Below are 7,635 nucleotides of genomic sequence, written 5' to 3' on the forward strand. Positions count from 1 at the left end.
TATCTATTATTTTATAAAACTAAAAAAATCAAATAAATATATAAAAAAATAATTCGAACTGGGTCAGATTATTTTCGAAGCCCAAATATAATTAAAAAACTACATTGGGCCGAGTCTGTTTTTGGCCCAATAGCCGAACCCAACACCATTAAACTCTGCAGTCGCGGAGCACATCGAGCACAAAATATCGCAGTCGCGGAGCCTGCTCTGGCAGGAATCCTAGTACGCATTTATTATCGATTAGGGTTTTATTTTTTTTTATTTATTGATTAGGGTTTAATTTTAATTATTATTATTAATTAGTTTTTAGTTTTAATTAGTAATATTAAGTTTATTAATTATTATTAAATATATAGAATAATATTTTATTAAATAATAATATAAAAATAATATTTTTATAAAAAAATCTTATTTTTAATATTTTTCTTATATATATTTTTATATTCTGTCTCTTTTATTAGTTTCGTTCGTAATTATTGTTTTAGTTTCATTATTTGCCGTAGATTTTTAGATTTTTAAGACTTTGCCGTAAATGTGACAACCCGGAAATTTCCAACCAAATTTAAACTTTATCTTTATATTATTCCGACACGATAAGCAAATTTTGTTAAGTTAAATCTCAAGAATTTTAAACGGTGTTCATACATTCATTATAACCTTGACCAAATTCTGACGATTCACGAACCGTTATATATATATATATATATATATATATATATATATATATATATATATATATATATATATATATATATATATATATATATATATATATATGTATGTATATATATATATATGTATGTGTGTATATATATATATATATATATATATATATATTATAACTTGAGAATATTAATAAAGTATTAAACGTATAATACTTTACACGAACGTATTTGTTTCAATATGTTTATCGATGGAATTAGAAGATAATATCAAATGATTGATTTATCAGATACATTGTGATATAATTACGGGTCCATATTATGAGGTCCACTGTGATTTAAGAAATCTATTCTTTTTGACAACATTCGGAAAATGGTAAAGTGATTTATAAGTAAGAACGTGGAGTGTAAATAACTTAGATGTTGGATATCGACAAGTTAAGTAACTCGACATTTTTCATTAAGATGATTTCATACGTTTATTTAACCTTTGAACTTTATCCCATGCTTCACCAACAGACTGTAATTTAAAAACTTGAAACCTATTATGAATATATATGATTCTACTTTTCTAAAACGTTTAATGATATAACGATTTCCATTATTTTAATCTTTAAACAAAATGATTTTTAAATATATTTAGTTTTGGAAAACAAAATTATCATATTTATTTGATTTAGTTCAAACGTACAAAAACGTTTTCAGTTTAAAAAGAACTTTATTATTAAAACATATATAACTTTTATAAATATCTAGTAACACTTTTGACAACTCATTACTTAACCAGTATGATAAAGATAATGATATTTATATTTTATTTTATTAAATATATATAACGATTTAAATTAATGTTATATATATTTATACGCATATTATACGTACATAGTTTTATACTTTTACTATACTTAAACTTTACCTTTACTTTATTTTTACTTTACTTTAACTTTAATAATTCACTTTAATATTCATACTTTAATAATTCACTTTAATAATTCATACTTTAATAATTCAATTTAATAATTCATACTTTAATAATTCACTTTAATAATTCATACTTTAATAATTTACTTTAATAATTCATACTTTAATAATTCACTTTAATAATTCAAAAATCTATTATAAATAGAATTCAATAGGTTTCATTATTTCATAGAAACTTGAAAATATTTTTCTCTAAACTCTCTCAATCGATATATATATATATATATATATATATATATATATATATATATATATATATATATATATATATATATACTCCGTATTATTTCAAGATATTATTAGTATACATAAAATATTACGACGGAGTGTTGTCCGAGTGATTTCGAAATTGTTTTTTCGAGCGGGATAGAGCTAAGGAAATTATGGGTTATAGCTATGGAGGTTATGAGTATGGTTCGGGAGTGTTGCTCGTGAGTCAAACTAGTGTTTATCATCCCCATTGCGTCTACGTACTTTTCCTGCAATATTGAATCTCAATATTGATACGTGAGCCCTCATAACTTAACTTTTATATATTATTAGTAAATCCCTGACTAGTGCTCGAGTATATAGGATTATGCATGCTTATACGTTCATTATTGCCGTTAGATAGGTTATGTCGAATCTTGAATTAAATACATATGCTATTAAGATAAGGTATATGATATGCACGTCGTTGGAAAGCTAGCGAAAAATTGAGAACTTTTCATTTAGATATCGAATGGTTTCGATGAACGGTTTAGAAGTTATAGTCAATTGAATTTTTGTAAAAATGACAATTATTATCGTCATTATTATCGTCGTTATAATCTTATTATTATTATTATTATTATTATTATTATTATTATTATTATTATTATTATTATTATTATTATTATTATTATTATTATTATTATTATTATTATTATTATTATTATTATCATTGTCGTTATTAATAAAAGATATTATTGTTATTTTTATTATTATTATTATCGTTATTATCGTTAAGGTTATAATTATTATTATTATTATTATTATTATTATTATTATTATTATTATTATTATTATTATTATTATTATTATTATTATTATTATTATTATTATTATTATTATTATTATTATTATTATGGGCCTAACAAACCCCGTTCTAGAATTTAGAATGCTTTAGTACTTCGATTAAATGGTGATTGTGATTGCCGATATATGGCATACTTGCGAGTATGCGTGGAATATTCTATATGCATTATGTTAATGTCGGTTACCAGGTGTTCATCATAGGAATGATTTTTATACACTTGCGAGTGTAAGATTGTTTATGAAAGATGAAATCTTGTGGTCTATTAAAATTATGGAATTGATGGATTATGATAAACTAATGAACTCACCAACCTTTTGGTTGACACTTTAAAGCATGTTTATTCTCAGGTATTAAAGAAATCTTCCGCTGTTCATTAGCTCATTTTAAGTATATTACTTGGAGTCATTCATGGCATATTTCGAAAGACATTGCATTCGAGTCATTGAGTTCATCAAGATTATTATTAAGTCAATTATAGTTGGATGTATTATGAAATGGTATGCATGCCGTCAACTTTAGATGTAAAGAAAGTTTGTCTTTTAAAAACGAATGCAATGTTTGTAAAATGTATCATATAGAGGTCAAATACCTCGCGATGTAATCAACTATTGTGAATCATTTATAATGTATATGAACGGGTCCTTTCATAAAATCCCTTAAAGTGATTTTTCTTTAGATATAGAATTTAGACGCTTTAGAATTTTGCGACGCCGTTTTAAATTTTAGGGCCTTTTAAATAATTGCCGTTTTTCATTTAGAATTTCATTATAAGTTTTATTACCTTTAGAACTTTAGTCGCAACTTTTAGTAATAAGTTTTTAGACACTAAGTTTTAGATGTAAAACTTTAATTTCTAAGTTTATATTGTCTTTCGACTTCTTATTTTTCGACTTTTTGTTTTACGAAGCGCTTTTTCTTTTTCATTTCTATGCTCTAGTTTTTAGGACATAGAATTTCTTTAAATTTTGAAGAAAAAATTATTTTAAGCGATTAAATTAATAGACATCCAAATTTTCTAGTTCGTAGTAATAGTTGGATTTGTTAGTGGCGAGTTGTGGACTTCCGATTTAAAGGGTCCTGGCTACCTGCTGCATCTATTGGCTATTCGAAACGTGGGCAAAATCAGAAAAGTCTATTAGTTTGATAACTTATATAATTTTTATCTTTATAACTAATAAGATATTCAGTGAATGCACCGAGCAAAACGTTCACCACCTTTCATACGTTCACCCCCTGTAACTCGATCAAGACATCTACCCAATATTGTCGCCGTTGATTTTTCTTTAGAATCATCATCAAGTCAAACAAGTACTCCAATCCAAATTTCCGATAATCCATTTTTTGAACCTGACTTCACAATTGAGGACCTGGAGGATATTCAAGGACAATTCAGAGATCCTGAACCACTAATCATTCCTCCTGAACCACAAATCATGAAACCAGAGGTTATCGAGGAAGAAACCATTAAATCGGAATCTTCTAGTGATTCAGATTCAACACATTTAAATATGGAAAATCCAGAACCTCAAAGTATGGAAGATCGAATGAGAGCCACACGCACGGGCCAAGGACATGCTATTACTCAACCAGACATTAATGCGCCAGATTATGAAATCAAAGGATAAATCCTACACATGGTAACTAATCAATGCCAATTTAGTGGTACGCTAAAAGAAGATCCAAACGAACATCTTCGAACCTTTAATAGGATCTGTACTCTATTTAAAATCAGAGAAGTTGAGGATGAACAGATCTATCTCATGTTGTTTCCCTGGACTTTAAAGGGAGAAGCCAAAGATTGGTTAGAATCGTTACCTGAAGGAGCGATTGATACATGGGATATTTTAGTTGAGAAATTTCTTAAAAGATTCTTTCCGGCATCTAAAGCCGTGAGACTTCAAGGAGAAATTGTTACGTTCGCGCAAAAGCCAAATGAAACATTATATGAGGCGTGGACAAGATTCGAAAAGTTGTTGAGAGGATGTCCTCAACACGGTTTAAACACTTATCAAATAGTACAAATATTCTACCAAGGTGTCGACCTTGCTACATGAAAGACATCGACACAGCAGCTGGTGGTTCCATTATGAAGAAAACCGTAACCGAAGCTCACAAAATTATTGATAACACGGCCTCCCACTCTCATGAGTGGCATCAAGAAAAAGATATTTTTTGTTCATCTAAAGTGGCTAGAGCCGATTCTAACCATGACTTTGATTCCATTTCCGCAAAGCTAGATGCTTTCGAGAGATGAATGGAAAAGATGACTAAAGATATTCATGCAATATGAATTAGTTGTGAGCAGTGTGGAGGACCACATTTGACAAATGATTGTCTCAGTGTTGAAGAAACAATGGAACAACGAGAGAATGTTTCATACATGAACCAAAGGCCGGGAAATAATTATCAAAATAATTATCAACCACCAAGGCCAAACTACAATCGAAATCAAAACATTTCGTACAATCCAAATTCTCAGCATAACAACCAACAAGGTCCTAGCAATCAACAAGTATCTAACAATACTTACAATCAGCAAAGACCTGGTTATTTTAATAAACCACCACAAACTAATGATAAAAAGCCAAATTTAGAAGATATGATGTCGAAGCTAATTGAATCTCAAACTCAATTTTTCACATCACAGAAACAAACTAATGAACAAAATGCTCAAGCATTTAGAAATCAACAAGCTTCAATCCAAAATCTGAAACAAGAAGTAAGTAACCTAGCAAGGTTAATTGGTGAAAGAAAGTCGGGGAGTTTACCTAGCGATACAAATGCTAACTCCCGAAATGAAACAGCTAAAGCCATTACCACAAGAGGTGGTATTATACTTAAACCACCTGAAATGACTGTAATTTCTGATAACTCTATTCCTACTCCACAGGAACCACAATCTGAGCAAGAAAAGGAAAAAGAACCGGTAGTTGAAAAGGTTAATAAAGATAACACAGTTAAGGCTAAACCTTATGTTAAACCATACCAACCACCACTTCCTTACCCAAGTAAAATGAGAAAAGAAAGACTTGAAGCCGAGCAATCCAAATTCTTGGATATGTTTAAACAAATAAATGTAAATCTTCCTTTCATTGATGTAATTTCAGGAATGCCAATGTATGCTAAATTCCTGAAATATCTAATCACAAATAGAAGAAAAATGAAAGAACTCTCGGCTGTTACTATGAATGCCACATGTTCTGCAGTGTTGTTGAATAAGATACCTGTAACACCCCGTTTTCCCCATATATGATTTATAGATGTATCGTGTATGTACGATAGGTGTATGAAGGCTTCGGGACATGTTCGAGGGTTAAAGTCTTGTATATGAGAAAATGAGTCAGGTCATGTTGTATGTCGCGGCGCGACATAGGAGGCCGCAGCGCAGCAATTAACTGGAATCAGGATCAGGAGGCATGTAAACGAGGGCACCAGACCACGGTTTATCTCGCGGCGCGGAGAAGAGTGCCGCGGCGCGGCATTCAGCTGATTTCAATTCCAGGAAGCATGTTAAGGAAACCACCAGAATACGTTATGTGTTGCGGCATGACAATTGAGGCCGCGACGCGGCAATCTGGGCGGACTGGTACCAGTTTTGTGATTTTAAAAGATATTCAAGGGCATTTTGGTCATTTCGCGTTTGAGCCAGATTTGAGATCTTAATCTCATCCATCCATTTCATTTCCTTTTATCTTTTTCCTTTTCTTCTTCATTTTCTCTCAAAAACTCAAACACCCCAATTGATTTCAAAGGGATTTTTGGAAAGGAAGAAGCGGGTTTTGATCAAAAGCGTAAGAGACAAGTTTGTTCTCCACGTTCTTAGCTACAAGGTGATACTAGTGGTAAGCTCTAACTCCGAATTTCATTTTCATGTTCATCATTCAAATTTGGGGCTTTTGATCGTATGATTCATAGGTGAAACCCATTTAGTTGTTAATTGGATATTAACACCAATATTCGGGTTTATTATTGTTAAAGGCGGGTTTTGGGTTGGTTAATGATTTAACCATGTTTAAGACTTGAGAATGGTGTATAATCGCTATTGTTAGTGATTATTGATGATTTGGAGACCTTTAGGGTTCTTGTGGTTGACTAATTTTGACTAGAGTCGAAATTAGGGTTTGTTGATGATTATAACCCGAATGTCAATTCGATGAGGTTTATAAACTTAAAATGGATTAAGTTGAAGTATGAAACCGAGTTAAATACGATTTGGTGTCAAAACTTGTAAATGGGGAAATTTGACCATATGGGTCAAAATTAGGGTTTATGGGCGATTTTGAGAACGATAAGTGTTTAACACTTGTGTTCGGGTTTAATTGGCATATTAGGACCATTATCACTTGTGTTAGTGATTATTGGTTAGTTTGGGCGCGGTTTGTACTTGGAGGTGCATTTGGGTCGAATTTGCACTAAGTGTCAAATTGGGTTGGTTTGTAAATCCAATCTAAGTGTGTTATTGAATTTGTGATAATGGATTAGGTACTTTCCATTGTCGAGTTGCAGATTACTTGGAAGCATTTCTTCAAGGCGACAAGGTGAGTGTTAATATCCTATGTGCATATGTATGTGTAGGATGAGTGCGGGTCGGGTGAAGTGATTCTCGGCTATAGAGCTCACTTCACATATAGGTGGATTTGATGGACTTTTGTATGAGTCCAATTGGCACGTTTGTGCATTTTGGTTGACCACCTTTGGCGAGGTACACGCTTGTGTGTACGTTATCACACGTGGTTGTGATTTGGATGTTATAACCCCAATGGCGAAGGGTTGATATTGTTGTGAAGTGGATGACCCCGATGTGGTGGATTTTATAATTCCGTGACCGTGGGTTTTGATGTTGAGAAGTGAATCGCGTGTAGTTCGGATTCGCGATGAGTCGTGTAGTTCGGTCATCTTATTGAGGTAGTAATCTCGTGTGGTTTCGGATTACTA

The 7,635-nt window shown here is 31.2% G+C and overlaps 1 non-coding gene across 1 annotated transcript; it reads right to left on the reverse strand.

Moving 5' to 3' along the window:
• Positions 1-4,592: 4,592 nt before the first annotated feature.
• LOC139869862 (small nucleolar RNA R71) lies at positions 4,593-4,699 on the reverse strand. The gene has a single exon (XR_011766435.1). It is a non-coding gene; the product is annotated as a small nucleolar RNA R71 (small nucleolar RNA).
• Between the last annotated feature and the right edge of the window lie 2,936 nt (positions 4,700-7,635).

The sequence above is a fragment of the Rutidosis leptorrhynchoides genome, chromosome 9 (assembly GCF_046630445.1).
Source record: "Rutidosis leptorrhynchoides isolate AG116_Rl617_1_P2 chromosome 9, CSIRO_AGI_Rlap_v1, whole genome shotgun sequence".
NCBI classification, from domain to species: Eukaryota; Viridiplantae; Streptophyta; class Magnoliopsida; order Asterales; family Asteraceae; genus Rutidosis; species Rutidosis leptorrhynchoides.